We start from the raw sequence: 23,477 nt of genomic DNA on the forward strand, positions 1-23,477 counted from the left end.
TGAGCAGGTCCACCCTGTGACATGTCGCATGCCTTTCCTCTTCCAGCCTCCTTGGAACTATTTCTGGTAGTATTTCACTCCCCCTTCCTGTGCTGGCTGGTTTTATGTAAACTTGACACAAACTGAAAACATTTGGGAAGAGGGACCCTCATTTGAGAACATGTCCCCACCAGACTGGCCTATGAGCAAGCCAGGGAGCAGTGTCCCTCCATGGCCTCTGCTTCAGTTCCTACCTTCGGGTCCCTGCTTTGAGGTCCTGCCCTTGTGTCCATCCGTGATGGATCTATAGGGAGTGTAAGCTGAAAGAAACCCTTTCTTCTCCAAGTTGTTTTCGGTCATGATGTTTATCACAGCAACAGCAACCCTAACTAAGGCCCTTTCTCAAGCCAAAACAAAATAAAGTCCATAATAATTTCTTACTTCCATCATTGTCTAGGTAGTGAATTTATTAAATGAACTGTTTACTTGGATGTAGATTTTCCAAATGTACTTTTACTCCTTGGATCATTTAGCATGTTCCTCTGTTCCCAGCATTTTCAAAAACATTCAAATTTTTATTTTTTTTATTATGTATACGTGGGTCTGTCTGTCTGTGTGTGTGTCTGTGTGTGTCTAGATACCTCGCTTTAGTCAGATCTGAAGCCATGAGACAGAGAGCTGAGGTGTGGAGAGAGTAAGGAGCAGCAATGCGCATCCCTCACGCATCCACACCTGCCATGCTGCCCGGAGCCCACAAGTGCTGGGCCTCCTGGAGCTCTAGACTCCGGCTGGAGCCCCACACTGCCCAGGTACTTAGAGGTAACGACGTGTAGAAAACATCAGCAAGAGCTGTCCACTGCAGCAGCAGCACGTGAGAAGGGAGGGGAGGAGGCCCTGGGACTGCTGGACGCTGGACCAGTGACAGAATGCGAGTGAGTGGCTGTTACCAAGGTGCTAATGCCTGAGACCATCAGTCAGTGAAACAGCCCTACAGCAACAGTGCCTCCCCCAAGTATGCCTGTCAGCTCTAGTCTAGTGAAACACATCCTCTCACGACACACAGCAGGTCCAGGCTGGCCTTTGACATGACTGAAATTTGAAAACTACGGATGCAATAATAACTTGCAATCATGCACGGAATTGGCCCATGGAGGTGGCTCAATGATAGCATTCGCAAGGCCCTGGGTTCAGTTCCCAGCACCCTTTCTCCCAAGAGAATATTGTTTCAGTTAGGGCCAACATGACACAAACTTGAGTCACCAAGGAAGAGGGAACTTCAGTTAAGGAATTGCCTCCATCAGATTGGCCTGCAGACCAAAAAGCCTGTAGGACATTTTCTTGATGAATGATTGGCATGAGCAACCAGGCTCCCTCCCACAGGGAATGCTACTCTGGACAGTGGTCCTGAGTTGTATAAGAAATCGGGCTGAACAAGCTATGGGGAGCAAACCAGTAAGCAGCACCCCTCCATGGCCTCTGTTTCAGTTCCTGCCTCCAGGTTCCTGCCCTGACTTAGAAGAGCAATATGAAATAAATCCTTTCCTTCCCAAAGAGCTTCTGGCCAGTCTTTTGTCAGAACAACAAGAAGCAAACTAGGACAAATACAGTGGTATTCTCACATATTAACTACAAGGCCTCTGTGCATTTACCTATTTATTTATTTGCTTATTACTCACAGTGTTGAGAATTAAACCATGGTCTCACACATTGCCGGCAAACGCTCCCCCACCAACAGTGTTCTTAAAAAGCAGTTATGTTTAAATCACTTTCTGGTCATGTTTAAACAGCCATAAAAAGAACTGTCAGTAATTTCATTCCTGGATATTTTGCTTAACAAGTCGGCGGACCTCCCAAAGGGAAAGGTTATCTTCGTGAAGATAATAATTTGCTTATCACAGCCTTATCTCTAATGACAACCCTGAGCAGTTAAGTTTTCAGCAGGGACGTGGTTATAGATTGGCATGTCAAGAGGAAGAGCCCAGGCCATGTTCCCAGGAGGACTCATTACAAGGACTGCTGAACAAAGTATGTTTAGAGCAGATGAATAATGAGTGGGAAAAACGACTATTAAATCACAGCTCTCATGCCTTTCCATGGACAGGGATGCTCAATAGGTAAGGGGAAATAGATTCTGAATTTCTCTGAACCAATTTGATCTGATAGTTCTGTTTTCTTTGGGGTACTATATAAAATTCTCTAAAAAAACAAAAACAAAAAAACAGCATGCAGGGCTGGAGAGATGGCTCAGCAGTTAAAAGGGCTTAACACTCTCACAAAGGAGCAGGGCGGTGGTGGTGCACGCCTTTAATCCCAGCACTTGGGAGGCAGAGGCAGGCGGATCTCTGTGAGTTTGAGGCCAGCCTGGTCTACAAGAGCTAGTTCCAGGACAGGCTCCAAAGCTACAGAGAAACCCTGTTTTTAAAAAGAAAAAATAAATACTCTTGCAAAGGACCAGGGTTTCATTCCCAACAACACCCAGCTGTGACTCCAGTTCTATTGAATTCCTGGGAACTCAATGCCCTCTTCTGGCACCAGGCACACATACATACACATACACACAAACAAACATTCACACACACAAAAGAAATCCTTTTCTAAAATCCCATGCTACGTGTTAAATATTTACAACTACAGACCGGATCAGCTATAGAAATGAAGCCCGTCACCTGGGCTGACAAAGTAGGGAATCCTTGTCATGCTCAGAGCCTGCCTGGCTACCCCACTCAAGAGCTGAGCCCTGCGTTCCCAGGTCTGTCTCCTAGAGCTGTCTGGATCTACAGGGACAGAGAAGCACGCTGGGACCCGAGTGAGGAAAGCTTGCTGAAGGCAGGTGCGGTGCAGGGACAGAGCATTCACTCTGGGCCATTCCCTTACCCATAATAGAAGCAGCATTGCCTTCTATGCCAGCCCCGGTTCTTAAAGAGGATGTGTACTCTCCATGGCACCTCTGTGCCTGGGAAGCTATATTGTGGTGTAGCATCAGTGTGCCTCCCCAGTGGGAACTCACCCAGCACTTAGAGATTAGCACAGGAAACTCTTTAGTAACCGTGCAAGACCGGACCTGCCTGATGCTCAAGAGGGATCCAGCCCTGAACTGAAGCTCCCATCAGCTGATACAGTTTCACAGCCTTGAGTTATACTTTCATCTCTTAAACATGTTTCCCAGAGACAGAAACTCTGAGATTTAATTGTTTGGATAAATGGGGAGATTTACAATGTAAAATACTGTCATAGTCATCCTGACACAGATCAAGGCTACGTTGCCTGGGCAGCTGTTAACCAAGGTGTTCCTGTCAGGCAGAGTTACACTCTTCCTGAGCCGGGACTTAGTGACAGACCAGAACTTAATGGCAGCCCTGACCCGGTGCTGCCCACTCTGAACTGTCCTGTAGATGCTCTTTGACATGTCCTGATGGGTAGCTGCGAGCCTAATGTCTCTTTCGGTTATGGGAAGCGGGCCTGATTGGCAGCAGTCTTAGTGAACAAATCTTCAGGAACATGTTTTCAGCAAATCTAAAGTCTAGTTACGTTAGAGACGCACATTTCTCTGTCGTGCAGCTTCTACCAAGTCTGCTTAGTGGACGCTACTCATGCCAGGGAGCTCTGTGACCCTCATGGACCTCAGAGTGACGGTCCAGAGGAGGCGAGAAGGCAGTTTTCAGCACAACTCAGAAGCCTGCGTGGGTTCAAACTCCAGGAGTCTAGTTTAGGCATATTTAAGCACGGCATAATTGGGAGATAACTAACTCAATACTGTGTACTAATAAAGCAGGCATAAATCTCTTTGAGAAACAAAATCAGCTGAAGATCAGATGGGACTACACTGAAACTCTTTGTAAAGTAGAAGTAAACTATTTGTAAAGTGACACCCTCCAGAAAAATAAGGTCTATAAATTGACTACATGCGATAGATTCCAAAAAAGACGGGTTCTGTAGATTGACTGAGAAAAACAAATGCACACTAAGAGTCTGGCGGGGGGTAGGGGGAATCCGGTGCTGGAAAAGTCTCTAACCATACAGATAGAGCTAAAGTCACCAGGCTGTTAACCTCATGCCCTCCCAGGCTTCTGGGGGATTAACAGGCTATGCATTTCTTTCCTTGGAATGTGTTTCCATTCTGGGTTCCCCTAGTGCTGATCTGTGAGCACAGACCCTGTGAGCACAGACCCACAGAGCCCCTCCAGCTAAGTTCCACTCTGTAACACTGTTTCCTAGGCGAGCTTAAACTGAACCTTTCAACATGCATGTATCAACTCCCTGTTCTTCCAGCATCATCTTCTCTGTCTCTTGGCTCTCCTGGTCCTGGTTCCCTCTCTGGTACCTCCGCCACATCATGCAGCCTAAAACCATATAGGAAACATTTTCCTGTGGCTTATGTTCTAATGAGTGTGTACAGAAAATAGGGAAAATCCGTAACTTAACTGTGTAGTGAATTGTTACGAGTGGACTGTGTGCCCTTAAAATGCCTATTTCACAATCTTAACTTTTAACACCTCAAAATGTGACCTTATCTAGAGGTAGGGCTGTTCTAGAGCCACCCAAGTTAAAATGGAGAGAGGCCTCTCAAACAATATGATTGTTGTCCTTGTCAAAAGGAGAAATGTATCATAAATGTATCATTCCACTTAGAACTACACCACACACACACACACACACACACACACACACACACACTGTGGCTTAAAAGCCACAAAGTCTCAGTCAGTTCTAATAAGCAGTCTGATTAACACATCAGTCTTCTGGCTATGACTTCAGACTACTCTCAGTTCCGATAGATGGAACTCTGGGGACTCTGTGTTACCCATGTGGCAAGTGGATAAATGGTATTCAGGAATCTTTTATTTAATCTTCCAATTTCCCATTGTATTAGTCAGGGTACTCTAGAGTATCACAACTTATAAAATGGATGGATGGATAAATATGAAGATAGATAGATAGATAGATAGATAGATAGATAGATAGATAGATAGATAGATAGATAATAGATGGATAGATGGATGGATGATAGATAGGGATTTATTAGAATGACTTACAGGCTGTGGTCTAGCTAATCCAACAATGGCCAGTTATGAACATAAAGTCTAAGATCCCATCAGTCGCTCGGCCCACAGAGCTGGATGTCTCAGCTGGTCTTCAGTGTACCCTGGAATTCTGAAGAAATCGGCTCTAATGGCGGTGAAGGATGGACTTGCCTGTGAGAGCGAGGGCGAGCAGGCCAAGAGCAAAGCTTCCTTCTCCCATGCCCTTACATGAGCTGCCAGAAGAAGACCTGGCCCAGATTAGAAGTGGGTCTTCCCAGCTCAAGAGATATGGATTAAAAGCATGTCTTCCTACCTCACAGATCCAGATTAGAAGTAGAACTCCCCACTTCAAATTAAGCAAAAATTTCTCACAGGCATGCCCTCCATTTTAGTGTTTTTAGTTAATTCCAGATGTAGTCAAGTTGACAACAAACATTACGCCTGTGTTTGCTGGTTCGTTTCTGACAACCCTACAAAAGCTAGAGTCATTGGGAAGAGGGACACTTAGCTGAGGACCACCTCCATCAGACTGTCTGTAGTAAGTGGCATTTTCTTGAGTAATGATTGATGTGGGAGGGCTCAGCCCACTGTGGGTGATGTCATCCTCCTCCCCCGAGCAGCTGGTCCTGGATGGTATAAGAAAGAAAGCAGAGCAAGTTATGGGTAGAAAACCAGAAAGCAGCGCTCCTCCATGGCCTCTGCTGCAGTTCCTGCCTCCAGGTTCCTGCTTGAGTTCCCACCTTGGCTTTGCCAATGGTAGAGAGTGACCAGAACACAGAAACCAAATAAACCCTTTCCTTCCCAGGTTGATTTCCCACATTACAACAACAGAGAGCAAGCAAGGACGCTGCGGGTCTAGAATCACTAATTCCTAAATAGCATGTTAAAAATATAGTAGTGGAGCAGGGCAGTGGTGGCGCACACCTTTAATCCCAGCACTCAGGAGGCAGAAGCAGGCAGGTCTCTGTGAGTTCGAGGCCAGCCTGGTCTACAAGAGCTAGTTCCAGGACAGGCTCCAAGGCTGCAGAGAAACCCTGTCTTGGAAAAACAAAAACAAAAGAAAACACAGTAGTGAATTTTCACTTGACTGAAGATATCTTAACAAATGATAAATCTGAAACAAGTGTCTGTGGTGATGTGTCGAAGAGTTAATGCCAGCACATTAAAGCCTCTGTCAAATTGTTAGGGAAAAAAGCAAAACTGAAGAAAGGGGAAGAAAAAGCTTACAGAAAAGCAATTCTGAACAGCCGACAACCCTGCAATAGCCACTCCAGTTTAGCAAAGGAAGGAAATCAACAAATTAAGAAAGAAGGCAAGCGCTTCTAAGACTCCAGCTAAAACCCCGTCAACCTCTGCTGACTGACAAGCCAAGGAAAGTGGCGATGTCACTTGCTGCCGGTGGGAACGTGGGCAACAGAGATCCCTTTCAGAAAGCATGACAGCTATGCATTTTAAATGTTAATGCACCCACATCTGAACATATATCTTGGGAACTGTCACGAAGATGTCACAGTAACAGCAGATAAAGGCACATTGTTCGTTAGTGAAGCACTGGGAGCAAAATGAACCCCGTGCAGCAGGAAGAGGCGTGGTCGGCCAGCGCCGTGGAGCTATTAAAGAATGAGATGGTAGTGAACCCAGGGTGGACAAGGATTTCTTCCACGGACTGGGCTTGGGGAAGCCAGATTCTACTAAATAGCAAGTAGAAAAATCGAAAAGGGCATCCAAGATCTCTGTGGCGGCCGTAAGTTATCCTGGGATCAAAAGGGAAAAAGAGAGAGGAGGATGGGCTACACGACCACCTACATCTTCAGTGGACACTATATCTATGTAGGCTAGGTGTACAAATACGCAAATTAGAACAAAAGCAACTCAGTGCTCACAGTCAAGGTCGTGGCTCTGCTCTGGCCTTGAATTCTTGGCCCTGCCTTGCACAGAAGTCCTGAGCTGCACAGGTCTGGCTGACTGTCTCTTAACTCCACCCTCCTGTTTCATGGGCTCTGGCACTGTCCTTTGTGCCCTTCTCCATTACTCACCCAACAGTGTGGGGGAGAGGGGGAGAGGGAGAGGGAAGTGGCAGGAGGGGCAATGTATGGGAGGAGGGGGAGGAAATTTTTTTTTCAACAACTAAAAAAATAAACAAACAAACAAAATAAATAAATAAAACAGTGGCCACTCCTTCCCATTGACCCCTCCTTGGCCCCTCCCTCTGCGTGCCTCAGTTGTCCTCTGTATTCGGGGAAGGGTCAGTTAATCACAGATGCATCCTGCTACTGTGAGCACAGGGTCCAAAAGTCCCCGGCAATGCAGATGTTAACCGGAGGTGCCTTCCTCCTCATTCCCTGAACTGGGACCAGCGCCAGGTGCCCATCGTGATAGTCCTGAGGCACTGACAGCCCCCAAAACAGACCTCCTTCTTGCCCTTACCCCGCCCCCAGAATGCCTGCATGAGGCCTGTGTTGGCCCATTTCACCTGCTCTCTCTCCTCAATGCCACTGTTCACTTCTCATGGCTCACCAGAACAAAAGGGCGTCCCCTGGCCTCAGAGCGCAGCTCCTCTGAAGGCCTGGACCTAGAGTCCAGTTCTCAAGGGGTCCACCCCTCCACTCTGCCTGAAACACGAAGGCCACGTTCCCCGGAGGAGGAAGCATTCACCAGCCATTTCTTCCTGCTTCTTCTGCTCTGAGGAACACGTCTTTCCACGGGTAATCACTGCATGTCTTGCCTTCTAGAGCATCTGAATTTTTGTCAGAGTTAATGCACTTAGGCCTCACCTAGTCACTTCTGGGGAGGTGGGGAGGGATGCAGAACAAAACAAAGGCTGATTAAGGGTTTCATAGATGGCCGGGCGGTGGCGCATGCCTTTAATCCCAGCACTCGGGAGGCAGAGGCAGACGGATCTCTGTGAGTTCAAGACCAGCCTGGTCTACAAGAGCTAGCTCCAGGACAGGCTCCAAAGCTACAAAGAAACCCTGACTCGAGAAAACAAAAAAAGGGGTGGGGATTCCAGAGACTCTCTGGAAGGTCCAGTACCCAAATTAACAAACAAAACACACCATTAGGAGAGAAGATGCTAGAATCACCAGACCCCACCCTCCTCCAAACATGCTTACCTCAGTTCCAGGTTTTGTGCGTGTAGTGGCCTAAAGAGTTCAGAGCAACGCCAATAAGAGGGTCAAGGCTGAATTCACAGGGACAGACAAGTTCATGATCCCTGTCTAGAGTTTCCATGGGAGTAGAGAACCTCAGTTGAAGAATTGATGGCTGATGTGGGAAGGCATAGACCACTGTAGGTGGCACCATCCCTAAGCAAGCAGTCCTACACAGTATAAACAATGGCCCGCAGAGCATGAGTCAGAGAGGAAGACAGTGAGCCGCGGTCCGCGATGGTCTCTGCTTTAGGTCCTGCCCTGACTTAAGTGTTGGACTGTGACCCGGAAACGTAAGCCAAATAAAGCCTTTCCTCCCCAAGTTGCTTTGGTCAAGGTTCTTTATCTTAGCAACAGAACGAAACTGTAACAAAGCCCTTTGAGTTTCAGGGCGCTCGACGCCCTCAGCTCCCTTGAGGAGAGCTGAGAGCCTGCAATGTGGCCCATCGCCGGCAGGGGGCGGCAGAGGCTAGGCCAGAAGGCCGGGTCTTGCCGCGGTTCCGTTGGTCCACACAATCAATAGACATGGTGCTCAGTTGGGGTTTCTAGATCTGGAGGGCTCTTTATCCCACATAGGGATGCTCAGTCGGAGATGCTGAACCTAGATGCTCAGTCCAGGCCTGGATACTGAGCACAGATACATGGATGCTGCGGCAGGATGCTTGTGAGGACACATACTAGGCAGCCTTGCGCTGGACACTCACACGGGTGTCCCTCCACTCCCTGCATCCTGCACAGCCCCTGGAGCCCAAATACCGGCCCGTTTGTTGAATGGATAAATGAAAAACAAACTCAGACTCAGGGTATCTTTAGATGTGCCACGCTCTTACCCTGATAGACAAACCCTCGCTGCCCAGTGTCAGGACCTCATTCCTAAACTGAGGCCTTTCCCTGTGGCCTAGGCCTCCTTCCCCTCCACTTTTAGACACCTGCTGGGTCCTCCTCCTATTGGAGCCAGGAAGGAGCCCCCACCTGGGAGGAACAGGAGTGAAGGAAGAATCTGCTGGAGCAGAACAATGCATGGGGTTCATAGGAAGAAGTCAACGTTTTCCCACACCCTTGAGGGTGGATCTCACTTCTCAACAGGGTTCCGAGCAGGATAACGGTTTGCTCCAAAGAATCAGCCACCTAATAGTCTCCACTGCTCTTATTTACTGGAATCTTCTAGGAAACGTCAGGACGTGTGTCCACCAGACGCATCCATGGACATCTGGACCTGTGCAGTGTCTTTCATTTGTCCCTTTGTAAGGGAGAAAGCAAGGCCACCATAACCCAAAGCAAGCCATTGGTGGTGGGGAGGAGCTGGCAATTCAACCCTGTCAGCAGAGGGAAGGATGGGGAAGGAGGAAGGAGGTCTGGTGCCTTCTCTAGCCCTTCCCACATGTGCAGGTTTTTTTCTGTTGGGCGTTTCTGGGAGATGAGCAGATCACAGACCACACATATGGTTGTTATCCTGAGGGAGAGCTGAAACCATTCATAGACAGATATAGGAACAGGTGATGCTCTGTATTCCTGGTGCAAGGATGATGTGTCTTTTCCCCGTGGGAGAATGTTGGTCTTGCTTCCTGGAAGCCAGAGTCCAGTGCACACGCACCCCTAGAGGGGCTCCTTAGAGGGGAGCAGTGTCCAAGCTCACCAGCCAAGCAGAGTTCTTACGGGGTATATCTACAGCTGACCTCTGCAGAGGTCAGGGAATACACTGGCATAGCTGCATCCAGAACCCCGGCCCCAGCAGCTCCCCAGCACCCCAGCACTTCCCTAGCACCCCCAGCAGCTCCCCAGCACCCCAGCACTTCCCCAGCACCCCCAGCAGCTCCCCAGCACCCCAGCACTTTCCCAGCACCCCCAGCAGCTCCCCAGTAACTTACAGCAGCTCCCCATCACCCCAACAGCTCCCCAATACCCCAGCAGCTCCCCAGTACCCCCAGCAGCTCCCCAGTACTCCCAGCAGCTCCCCATACCCTACAGCAGCTCCCAGGCACTCCCAGCAGATTCCCAGCATGCCCCACCAGCAGCTCTCCTGTCCCTGGCTTTGGATCTCTTCCCCTTCCTCCTCCACTCCTCCAGTGTGGACTCCAAACACAGCTTATTTCTCTACCTGAGACTTCACCCTCAATGCTACCTCTGCTCCCGGTCTGTGATGTCCCCACCTACGTAGTCCTTATGCATTGTTCAGGTACTATATCAGGATCCTTTCTTTGATCCTGGGATCCCCAGAAACTCTTGTGGTGCCCCTAACTTTCAGAAGACAGGGGACAGTAGAGACATTCTTGTCACTGTCCTGAGGAGTCCCTTGTCTGTGTCTCCACCTTCTCCATGGTGAAGCTCTGTGGTGTTGCCATCTGAGGGACAGAAGGGCTGCCCTCTTTCCTGTCTTTAAAACTCCTCGATTTAAACAGGAGCATGTCTATAATCCCAGGAAACACTGAGGCAGGAGCATTGCTGTGAATCCGGGGCCAGCCTGTGATACATTCCAACACCTTGTCTTGAAAAAGAAAAATTTTTTAAAATTTGTTTTCCACTTCTTACCCTAAATATAAATGTACAAATAAAATCTCATTGACTCCTTATCATTTTAAGGAATGCTGAGCCCCAAAACAAACACTTTGAATCATATGGGTTTGTATTACTTTCCAGGACACTCTGTCACTCTGAGACTAACTGAGCATCCTGCCGGAGGCAGCTGCTACCCGCCTTGTCTTGTCTCAGTTGGATGAACACTAAGGATTCCCCCTGGTACTCTGGGAATTGGGTGCCACTGTGTCTGTTATTGGCTGTACATTTGTATTTGGATCCTTATCCTGGGACATGCAAGGTGTGACTAAGAAAATTAAGTTCCTTTGTGCTAAAATAAAGTCCTTATACCCTCAGAGGGAGGTATTGTGATATGTGTGCTTTGGTTTTGTTGCTGTTGTTGTTCTTGTTTTGGGTTTTTTGTTATTGTTGTTTTTTGGTTTGGTTTGGTTTGGTTTTTTGTTTCTCGAGACAGGGTTTCTCTATAACTTTGGAGCTTGTCCTGAAACTAGCTCCTGTAGACCAGGCTGGCCTCGAACTCACAGAGATCCACCTGCCTCTGCCTCCTAAGAGTTGGGATTAAAGGCGTGCACCACCACCGCCCAGCTGTGTGCTTTGCTTTTAATACAATAAGTGCCAGAAGGGCCAGTGTGACGCCGGGCAAGCCAGGACTTGGAAGCTCTGGTGCTACAGCTGCGGAAGCACAGAGAACCATTGCAATTCTGACAGAGTCACAGGGGCGACTGCTGTGCTGTAGCTGCCCCGAGGGCAATAGGCACACCTTCACTGACCACCTCTTGAGCTAGAACCAAGTGGAAACACAAAAGACAAGTGGGCAGACTGTGCATGTATCTGTATGTTGTATATGTAGTGTGCATGAGTGTATGTCATGTGTATGACATGTGTATGCCAAGTGTGCGTATGTGTGTATGTGTATCATCTATGTCTTAGTGCATATGTAGTGATGTAGTGTGTGTGTGTGTTGGGTTCATGAGCTATGTGTGTTTGCATCAAGGAGGGGGAGCTAGTGTGAACAGTATATCTGTGTCTATGTGTGTGTCTCTGTGTGTGTGTGTGTGTGTGTCATGTTCATGAGCTATGCGTGTTTGCATCAGGGAGGGGGAGTCTAGTGTGTACAATGTATCTGTGTCTGTGTGTGTGTGTGTGTGTGTGTGTGTTGTGTTCATGAGCTATGTGTGTTTGCATCAGGGAGGGGGAGTCTAGTGTGTATAGTATATCTGTGTCTCTCTGTGTCTGTGTGTGTGTGTATGTGTGTGTGTCCTACAATTACAATTTGTCCTTCCCACCAGACACACCCTCCACAGGCAGCTTCAACCAGGTAGGGCACACATATTCATGGCAGATGACTGGAAAGGGACAGAGGGGAAAGCAAGGACAACCTGACCTGAGCAGAGGGGCTGGTGGGCCTGACCAGAGAGACAACCAGCATGCAAGGGGGAGGTAGAGGTCTGTCCTGAATAGTCCAAGAAGGGGCAGAGTCCCTGTTCCTCTGGTTACAGGGGAAGCTGAACCTGTCTCCTGACTCTGTAACTCCAAAAACAACTAGTCCCTGGACGTAGGCCCAGGTATAAGAAAAACAAGAAGGCAGACCTCATTGACTTGAAAAATTGCACTTTCCAATCTCCATGCCTGATGTCTTCACCCTGAAGCTCTGCAGACCAGGAGGCTCTCCAGGAAGACCACCATACCCGAGGCAACTCCTGAGCCTCCTCAAAAGCCAGCTGCTGCTTCATGACTCCGTTGGGAGCAGTGCCATCTGTCCTCACTGGTTCCCAGGTAAGTGTGGCCGCCTGCCTCCTAAACAAAGACTTCCATGTTCATCAGTGTCCCAAACCACACCTGTAATTGTCAGCTGCCCATGTTTTGGTCAGCTGTGGCACCCAGATGTTCAGTTAGACACTGGTCCAGATGTTGCTGAGCCAACATGTTTTAGGTAAAAATGAACATCTCACTCAGCAAGCAGACAACCCTGCGCTGTGTGGGTGGGCCCCCACCACCGGCTGGAGGCCTTGAGAGGATGCCCCAGGGGAACAGCTCCTCTTTTGCACAGACCCAGAATGCAATCTGGGGAGCACAGGAGGGAGATGGAACAGGCTGAACCCACTGACAAGCTGTCCTGGCTTGTCTGCACTTCCCAGCGCCACTCAGGGTGGGAGCCAGGGCTCTGATGTTGGCTGATAGCCGTGGACCAGAAGAGAGCTGCGGGAAGGGAATGTGAAATTGCGAATCTGCCCTAGTTTAAGACAGGAGAACAAGCAGAGGCCTGGGGAGACGGGACGGCACCAGCTGTTGTAAGATGGTGTGAGAGGGACCCTGGCAGATCCAAGGATCCCCACAGTGGGTGAGAGACAGACATGCCATGCAGACAGAGGTTGCCTGGAGAGTTTTACGGAGTGGGGGAAGCAAAGGGAGAGAGAAGGGGAGAGCAGAGTGTACTTGTGGGAAGACCCAGCCGGGTAGGGTGGGGTGCAGAGGGAGGCAGAGAGCCGGAGAGAGGTGGATGGGAGAGAGGAAGAAGAAAGAAGAGATTGAACAGGCGGGTTCCGCATTTTGTTAGGGCAAACGCGTGCGCATTGGGGTGATGCACTCTGCCAGGTCTCCAAGGGCAGGCCAGGTGTGTCTGAATGCCAACATCAGTGCCCTGTCCTGTGACCACCTGCTCACCTACCCTGGCAGCCCAGCATAGCCCTCTTACCAGAGCTCACAGTACAAAATAACCATCATCCATCCCTGGTCCATGATAATCTCAGAGAACAAACTTCTGGCACCACCTGACTAAGCACTTGGATGTGGCTGCAGTTTCCAGTCACCTGGGATGAGGGAATGAATATCTCTGGGGAAAGCAGAGAGAGTGGCCACTGACCATAGGAAAGACGGAACGAAGACAGTGAAGGCATAGAAACAGAGAGCCGAGGTAGAATGAGGCCAAGAACAAGACGGAGACAGAGTCAGGAGGGAAATAGACAAAGAGAGACTGAGAAAGAACGAGAGACAGACACCAAGACTGAGGGACACACAGTAGCAAAGACCAAGTGTGCCGAGGAAGAGTGTGACAGGAGTGTAGAGAGAGCGGGAGACCTGCTGCCCACCCCCAGGGCCAAACCCCAGTGCATCTCAACACCATGGTAGAACAAAGAGCAGTCTCAGGGCCTGCGGAATGCCCCTGGCTCGTTGGCCACCACACCCACAGAGGTGGGGCACATGGTCCCATCCAGAGTCAACAAGTTACTGCTTCCCCCCCCCCCCCCCCAAGGCAAGGAAGTGCCAAGCCTGCTGTTTCCCTGCCAGGGTGATTAGCAGTGAGTTGAAGAAAGATATCTTCCTCCCTCCTCCCCTCCCTCCCCTCCTTCTCTCCCTCCATCACACTATCTTTCTATGTCTCTGTATCACACAGAAAGCAGCTGTTTTAGATCCAACCGCGTGCTGACCAAAACTCTCCCTGAAGGTAACAGCCATTTGGAGTGCGTCTCTTGGAAGGTACTCCATCATAACTGGTGTCCTTATCAAAAGACACACAAAGGACTCCAAGTTCCTTTTCACTGTGTGAGGACCCAGCAAGAAGACGCCCCCTGCTTCCCGGAAGCAGATCCTCGCCAGAGTCCCGCCTGCACTGGCCCCGGACCCCAGATTCTCAGAGTCCGCATGCTTGAAGAAGGTAGGTGCCAGACTGTGACGTTCTGTGAGCTTCCTGTGCGAGCTAAGACAGAGCACCCCGCCCACAGTTCTTTCAGTCTCTCGCAGAGTGGCCCCACCCTGCCAACTGGACAGGGATGAGGCGTTCGAGAGCCAGGCCCAGGTTCACATCTGGACTTGGAGACCACTCCTGGCTAAGCTCAGAGTTCACTCCTGTTTTACCTGGGAATCGCTAACCCTAGGTTCACAGCAGCCCTGTGAGAAGGCGCAGCGTTTGGTTACAGGGCTTCCCATGTACTCCCCAGAGCACCTGACGGAAGGTGGAGCCATCACCAGTTGGTCTAGCGCACATGGCCTCCGAGCCCTGTGGCTTGGCAATCCCCTCCTTTGTGAGGAACACTTTATCCACTGGCAAACGCGACAAGTCGTAACAGAAGTGCCTCAGACCTCCTGGAGACTGGAAATTTAGCAATGTCTTTGACATCATGGAAATAAATTCATTCACGGAAACAAATGAGATGGAAAGAATCCAAATGGATCTCCACCAGGAGCGAGCAAATCAAAGGTACAAGAGCGCATCTCTCCACAGTCAGACAGGCGGGCGAAGGAAATAGACAAACACCGCTCGTGGGAACGCGTGGGAAATTCGTGTGAAGAGACCTGTAAAAATTAAAACACAACTTCTCTATAACCCAGCTATTCTATTCCTGGCTACAGACCCAAGGTCACCTACGCTTATTTATGGCACTGTTGACAGTAGCCTTGGAGTAGATCCAGCCTAGGAACCCGTCAGAGCGCGGATGGGCAAAGATACAGTCCATGTACACACCGAGGTGTAGTCAACCTGAAAGGAAAAGGAAACCATGTGCTTTGCGGAGAATGGATGGAAGCAGAGCTTGCTGTGTCAAGGAACTAAGCCAGGTCCAGAATGTGTAGAATCTGCGGGTGAGGGACCAGACATGGATGTAGAAGGCCTGCTAGGGAGGAGGGAATGAGAAAGCGCAAGGGCAGGTGAATACGGCAAATACGGTTAAGGGCCATCACGTGCTGGTTTGAAAATGTCACATTTAAACATATTATTCTGCCTGATTATATATATACTAAGCAATGAAAACGGCCAGAGAGAAGAATGAACACATGAATAAAAAATAAAATATGCTGTGTCCGTGTTCGCCACCTCTCCTCCCTCTCAGCAAGGAGCACATCTGGACGAAAATAAAGTCCAGTCATGAAATCAAATTCTGGACCTCGGGGTCCCCTCTCCCCCATCACATCACCTTTGACCTTTAAAATCAGTGTTCCATTGGCTAAGACTTGGGAATTCTTGTTTTTCTTTACATAACGATCCAAGAATTAAAACTGAGTGTGCTTTGTCCTTAGCTTTGTCTTTGGCTTCTCGATAAGAGATCCGGGATCAGTAATAAATAACTTCTTGAATATTTAATATGCACAAGGAGCCATTAGGCCGTTGGTGCACACTGTTATTGAATGTGTCATTAGAGGAGCAATGCTTGTCGTTTGTGGAGTTTAATTCCAGCTGCAGCCTCCTGGCAGCACCTTGAGCCTGCAGACATGATGAGTCCCCAGGCTCGGAAAATTGTTCCTTGAAGCAGACTGGTGGGAAAGGGCTGAGATGGGTCGCTGACCCTCCGCTGCCAGCCTTCCTGCTCTCCACAACCCATTGACCAGCATGGTGACCCACCTATCTCCCCAAATCCCTTTCACTTCTATTTCTTTTGCATAGCCTGGCTTTTATTTTTCAATTTTTCCCGAATCTATTGACTGCCTTTTCCTCTCCTTAACGATGCTTTTAAAAAAACATAGAGGTTTTTAATTTTTGATGAATCCAAATTACCTGCTGTTTCTCTTTTATAGGCTGTGTGCTTGGTGTCATCTAAGAAATCTTTTGTCAACACAAAGTCTCCCAGATTCCCCACCCCACCCCTGCTTTCTTCTGAAAGTTTTATTTTCTTAGGGTGAGCTCTTCCATTTAAATGCACGGCATGTTCACGGTGGGTCTCGCTGCGCAGCGACAGGCGTGTCTAAGTTCACCTCCGCTGGCAGCTCTCCACCGCTTTGGATGGATTTCTTTTCTAGTATTTTGTCCTTTTTGACGCTATTATGGAAGGCACCGCACTCTTCAGTTCATCCTGAGATTGTTCATTATAAGAAGAAATACAGTTGCTTGATCTTTGTGGTAGTCAGTCTGGATCATTAGGTTGGCTGGATTTTCAGTCATGTAAGAGATTGTGAGTCTACCAAGAGGGAGACTCACCCAGAATGTGGGTGGCAATATCCCATGAGTTGGGGGCACAGTGGGATAAAAGGGGGCATGGAGGAACCCAGCCAAGTGCCAGCATGCCCCTTTCTCTGCTTCCTGGGTGCCATGATATGAATTCTGCCCCATCACCCCTCCCCATTGTTATAAAATTATGCACCAAAATCAATCCTTTTTCCTCCCCTTTAGGTTGCTTCTGTAAGCTCTTCGTCACATAAGAGAAGTGACTAACACAGCCCGGCATCCCACAACCTTGTCAGGCCCACTTATTCCGTGTGTGTACATGCATGTGTATGTGTCTGTGAGTATCCACACATATGTGTGTCTGTGTGCAAATGTTTGTGTGTGTGCCCATCTCTCTCTGTATGTTTATGCTCGTATTTGCGTATTTCTGTGTGTGTGCGCGTGTCTATGTGTGTCTGGGGCTGTGTATGTTTGCTTGTATGTGTGTGCTTGTTTCTGTCTGTATGTTTGTGTTTGTGTTCATGTGTGAGTCTGTGTGTTTGTGTCTATCTGTATGTGTTTGAGTGTGTGTCTGTCTGTTCACGTGTATGTATGTGTGTGTGCCTGTGTGTTTGCGTATGTCTATGTGTCTGTGTGTGTATGTGTGTGTGTGTGTGTACATATGTGTTCTTGAGCATTTTCTACACCACTGGTAAGGAATATCAGTTCTACTCTTGCTTTGAATTTCAATCCCTTTTATTCTGTTTCTCAGAACCTCCAGCAAATTTTTAAAAGAAGTAGCAAGAGCCGGCGCGTTGCCTGATTCTTGGATCTCAAGGGAAAGGCCTTCAGATTTTTACCACTTAGTGGCAACTGAGCCTTTAGCACACAGCCTCTGGGGAACATTTTGGATTCAAACCATAATAGTAAAGACTATTAACTCCATTTCCAATTACTGTCTCATGGCGCTGTCATTTCAAATTGGTTAAAAAGACCGGGGGCAGTTATAACTCAGTGGTAGGGTACTTGGTTCAATTCCCAGTACAACCAAACCAACCAAAAATAAATAAATAAGAAGTAAATCAATAAAACCAACTAGGAGAGGGAAATAATTTAAATCTATGTGTATGTGTGTTTCTGCTGTTTATTGTTGTTGGTGTTGTTATGAGTAGTTGAGGCTGCCCTTAAACTCCTGAGTAGCCCAGCTGACCTCCGCTCATAGACAGCCTCCTCCTTACCTTTCAGAGTGCAGAGTGCAGGTGGTAGACACGCCATCTTCTAGAGCCGCCCATGTGCTGGCTGCTGCTTGTTTCCTCGTGTGGGTCCTAGAGACCATCTCACGTTCTTCCCTTTTGGCCATTTCTTCTGGGAATGAAGCTGTCTCCATCTTCATCTGGAAAGGTCTTCATTTCTCCTTCATTTTCAAGAGAAAAGTGCGATGGTTAGTTAGTGTTGTCAAGTTCATTGGAAGTTTCCTAATCACCTGGAAGATGAACCCTTAGGCGTGCTGGGGTAGGCTTGTCTTGATGTCATTCATTCAGGTGAGAAGTCCCACTCACTGTGGTGGCCCTGACTCCCAGAGTGGCATCTGGTGCTGTGTCAGTGGTGAAAGGGAGCTGAGCAGCACCAGGATGTCATCACTCTCTGCTTCTTGGCTGTGGCTGTGTTGTGACCACCTGCCTCAAGCTTCAAGTTCCTTGGCTTCCACACCATGGTGGACTGTACCCTGGAAGTATAAAGCAGAGTAAACCCTTTGTCCCTTGTTGGTTTTGGCAGAGCATCTTACCACAGGGACAGAATAGAAAGTAAAGCAGATACTTTGGTTGGTTGTAAAATTCTGAGCTCACAACCTGTCAACACTGAATGAACGTGACATTCCATGGCCTGCCTGCCTCTATAGTAAGAAGCCGAATGTCACTCATCACTCTTCTCTTGCCGACCTCAGCATTTTCTCTTTGTGCGTTTCTTCAGATGGATTCCGCTGGGTCTAGATGCAAACCCGCTCCTTTCTATGTGGATTCATTTACTTGTGTGTATATATGCATTCGTGTGCCATGACATGTATGTGGAAGTGAGAACAACCTTTGGGAGTCAGTTCTCTCCTTCCAACACATGAGTCCTGGGAATCAAACTTAGGTCAGTCCCAGTGGCGAGCCTCCTTATCCACTAAGCCGCCTCATCAACCCTGCTGAACCTTTTTGGATAAGTGTTTTTCATCACAATAATGGCATCTTCCGCTATTATTTCTGCAGACAAGTTCTTCTCTTCTTTTTTCCCCCACTGCTAGATCCCTCGTCTTACTCACATGTAGCATCACATAGATCTGTGAGCCTGTTCTTTCTCCTTCATTTTTTCTTCTTTGCTTTTCAGACTTAACAATTTCTGCTAGTGATTCTCTCTTCTTCCAGATTCAATTTGTTTATAAGAATCTCCCTTTTTAAATTTCCCATTCCGAGCACTGTACTTCATAATTCTCAGTTTTTTACTTAGTGCTGTTAATTACTCTTCTCTCTCTCTCTCTCTCTCTCTCTCTCTCTCTCTCTCTCTCTCTGTAGCTTTGGAGCCTGTCCTAGAATTAGCTATTTATTTATTTATTTATTTATTTATTATGTATACAATATTCTGTCTGTGTGTATGCTTACAGGCCAGAAGAAGACACCAGACCTCATTATAGATGGTTGTGAGCCACCATGTGGTTGCCAGGAATTGAACTCAGGACCTTTGGAAGAGCATGCAATGCTCTTAACCACTGTGCCATCTCTCCAGCCCTGGAACTAGCTCTTTAAGACCAGGCTGGCCTTGAACTCACAGAGATCTGCCTGCCTCTGCCTCCCGAGTGCTGGGATTAAAGGTGTGCACCACCACCACCATCCGGCTCATTCTTATTACTATTCATTATCCAATGAGACATAATTGTCATATTTTCCTTTATTTTTTTATTTTAATGTTTAGTGACATATTAATTATATATAATAATGGATTTCATTGTGACATTTTCATATATATACTTAATTATTTCAACACTATTTGCCTCCTGTCACCCTCTCTTCTCCTCCTCCAGTTCTCATTAATCCCTTCCGTTTCCCATTGGTCCACATATGTATGAGTGCATTGTGTGTGTGTGTGAATACACACACATATGCGTGTGCATGCCCACGCACACATGTATGTGCTTTCAAATAAGTGTCCAATAAGAAAGGACAGGATGTATGCAAAGGGACATGAGTCATGGAAAAGGATATAAAGCTATTTTTTTTCTAATTTCAACTCTGCCATGGTTTTTTTTTTTCTTTTTTTCCTAGTGGATATGAGAATTCAACTTTCCAGGTATTGGAGTAACAAGAACCATTTTGCATTCCAAAAGAACCCACAGTATGTTATTCCTTTGAGACAGTGAATGCAGGAGTCAGGCCTGCTTTTTAATTCCCTTGGCCATGAGCGCGCGAGGACTCAGACATGACTCGTCAGTGAGTGCATTTGCTGCGCTGGCACACTTCAAAACAAAGGGGTTTGGGTTGGTTTTTTTAATCTGTTTGGGGGAGAGAAGTTTTTTTAGCCTGAAATTCTTCCCGTTCATTCTTCTCTGTAGACTATATATCAAATCATTTTACCTCAGTGCTATGCAGTATGGAAACAGTATGACTACACACAAAACAAAACACAGTTTTACATTTTAAAGGTTTTGTTTTTACAGAAGCCTGGGTAGAGATGTGTGTTCACCCTACCGGTGGCTAGACCACTGAAGGAACTGCCTCTCCACCACCCGTCATCCACATACAAATCCTCAGAGAGGGCTGGAAGCCACGAGTGTCTCCTATCCACAGCAGGCCCAGTCTTGTGTAGGGCTGGTGCTGTGGTCTCAGCTGCTGTGAAATCTACGGTGAAGCAGCCATGTCATCCCAGTAACTCGGCCTCCCACTCTCTGTCCCTGGCTCTCACGCTCTCTCCACACCCTTTTTCCACGATGTCCTATAAGCCCTGAGTGGGTGTTATAGAAGTCACCCTATCGTCACTTATTATCTGTATTTTGACCAGTACGGCTCTCCATAGTCACCACAGATCACTGCAAAATCCTTCAGCTCTTTAGATCCAGGTCTTTGAAAACATCTATGAATCTTATTGTGGTTGGAACATAAAATGTTCCCTGCAGGTCCATTTGTTTAAATACTTGGCCCCAGCTGGTAGTGAATATTTGAGAAAATTTCTAAAGCATTAACGGTAGAGCTTTAGAAACCATGTCTTTGCAGGCTGAAGAGATGACTGAAGAGTTAAGAGCACTTGTTGCTCTTTCAGAGGACCCAGGCTCAGTCCCTGACACACATACAGCAGTAAACAGCTGTCAGAAAGTCCAGTTCCTGGGGATCTGAGGCCCTCTGTTGATCTATGCAGGCACTGTGTGCCTGTGGTGTACGTGCACAGATATACATGCAGGTAAAACATCCATACACATAAAAGAATTAATTAATAGGCCAAATATAGTGGTGTATACTCTTAATATCAGCATTGGAGGCAGACACAGTAGAATCTCTGAATTCAAGGCCAGTCTGGACTACATAGTGAGACCCTGTCTCAAAATTCAATCAATCTATAAGCTCAAAAAAGTAAAAAGTTCTGTCTTTGGTCCATTCTATTCTGCTTGAATTGGTTCTGTTTCTCCTTATAGCAGTCAAGGTGAAAGGAGACTTTTGTCTATGTACCCAGTGCACACTGAGCCCTGGGAACACCACTGACATGCTACCATCTTTCATTGTCCTCAGATGTCTTCAGACACAGGGACAGATGCTTAGAAACAAGGAACTTGTCAAGCAGTGTCCCTGCTGAGGCAAACCACTGACAGCCACGTCTGATGAGTAAGATAGGAGAGGACGTCTTAGCAGCCTGACCTAGGAAGCGCTCTGACCAAGATGCTCAATGGTCCCCTGGTGGGACAAGCTGTTATAGCTCTCCTGATCTCTAAAATGGAAATACACATCAGGAGGTGACTGGCAAGCCAGGGCTCCCCACTCGTGTGGGTCACTTATTATGATTGGCAGTTCTAAAAATCTCCAGGACGATGGATTCCTGGGTGTGCACAGAGCTTGCTGTGTGTGTTGTGAAAACACATCAAGAGCTTCACACATTTCTGGGATGAATATCAATCGACCATTGACCCTTTGTAGCCATAGAGAGTCATGACTTCAACAGTTATTAGTTTTGTGATATTGTTCACAGAGAGAAAACAGATGTCAACAAAGACAAAAAAGAAAACAGACCTGGAAATGCATCAACCCAGAGAAAACAAATGTCAGACCCCTGCCACGCAACACTCATCAGACACACTCTGTGTCACTATGTGAACTCCAAGGCACATGGCAGTCTAGAGCAATGCACCAGGCCATGGCCAGCTGAGCCGCTTCCCTCTGCAGCTGCCAAGACTATGTTCCAATGAGTTCCTGCTCTCCCATGAGGAGTAGGTGCCCGTCCCAGAAACCCCTGCTCCTCACCCGGGGACCCAGCTTCCTGGTGGCCTCGTTTTCATCCTATGCTGTGAACTTTAGGTTTGACCTCCGTTCCTAGGCCCTATTCATTTGTCCCTTTTTATAAACACCTGTCAGTGTGACCTTTGCCGTGTGTGTGTCTTGATTCTGCTTTATGTTACAGGTGCTACGTAACAAGCAGAGGAAGCTAACCTCCACTCCTGGCTTCACTGGGCTTTTGTCATCAAGGATGTGGAACCTTCTCAAACATACTGTCTCAGTTACTTGTCCATTGCTGTGACGAAACACCATGACCGAGAGAACTTACACAGAAGAGAACGCGCTTGGCGAGGCTTATGGTTTCGGAGGGCTAGAGTCCATGATGATTCAGCAAAGGCACAGTGTCAGCAACCGCGGAGACATCATATCCTGATCTGCGAGTGGGAGGCAGTGAGAGAAGCTGGGAATAGTGGAGACCTCCTCCGACAAGGTCCTTCCCAAACAGTTCCACCAACTGGGTACCGAGCACACACGTGAGCCTCTGGGGGCCATTCTCGTTCAAACCACCATGCACAGTTTATGTGCCAATAATTATTAATAGCTGATGCTTTCTTCTTTGTCCCGCTAATGTGGCGGATTATGTGGATTAATTTTCAAGTACTGGATTAGCCTTGAATCCCAGCAATAATCCTCATGACTGCTGATGTATGATTCTTCCCACACACCCAGAGTTCCATTTGCCAATTTGTCATTAAGAAGCTTTATGACTACAGTAGCAAAGGAGATGGCTCTTTAGTTTCTTTTTATTATATTGTGTAATGTCAAGTTGGGGCACAGGGTGCTACCCCTCAAATGTCTAGAAGAGACTAAAAGTGCTGTTGATTCTCTAAATCTAAAAGTAGTATTAGTTCTTTAAATTACTGATAGAATTCTCCCTGAAGCCATCTGGGTCTGGAGATTTCTAAGGGAGAGCTTTTAAGTTTAATTACAAGTTCAATTTCCTGAATATTAATGGTCTATTCAAATTAGCTTCTTCCTGTGGGTGGGGACTGAGTAGTCTGCCTACCAAGGAATCAGCTCTGTGAAAGTGGTCAGAGCCATGTATACAAGAACCTGCAGGTTTTCCTCACTAACCTTCCAGTGGCTAGAATCACAACTTCTGTCTTGATACTGGTAATTAGTCTCTTGTCTCCTTTAATGTCAGTTTAATGTCGACAACTCCCAAAGAACCTTTCTAGAAAGTTCCTGCAAAAAAATGTACCATTTTCCTGCCATGAGCACACAAGAAGACACCACACACATGAACTTAATAATTAGGAAAACCCCAATCAGAAGCACAGAGAGACACCTCTTCATGTCCATTAGAATGGCTGCTGCCCACAATTAGATGCAAGGGATTATGAGGATTCAGGGAAATTTTAACCCTTCTACCCTGCCAGTGAGCGCATAAAAGGGTGCTACCACTATGGAAAACAGTGTGGCT

The 23,477-nt window shown here is 47.5% G+C and overlaps 1 long non-coding RNA gene across 1 annotated transcript in view; it reads right to left on the reverse strand.

The window, feature by feature from the left end:
• Positions 1 to 4,952: 4,952 nt before the first annotated feature.
• Positions 4,953 to 23,477, reverse strand: part of LOC121459917 — a 93,348-nt gene continuing 74,823 nt past the window's right edge. The window contains exons 3-4 of the long non-coding RNA XR_005975995.1: positions 17,777 to 17,952; positions 4,953 to 5,626 (exon numbers count right to left, since the gene is read on the reverse strand). This is a non-coding gene — a long non-coding RNA (uncharacterized LOC121459917). The remainder of the gene's footprint in view (positions 5,627 to 17,776; positions 17,953 to 23,477) is intronic.

This window comes from Microtus oregoni, unplaced genomic scaffold (assembly GCF_018167655.1).
Source record: "Microtus oregoni isolate MIOR12 unplaced genomic scaffold, Mior012 000019F_ref0000042, whole genome shotgun sequence".
NCBI classification, from domain to species: Eukaryota; Metazoa; Chordata; class Mammalia; order Rodentia; family Cricetidae; genus Microtus; species Microtus oregoni.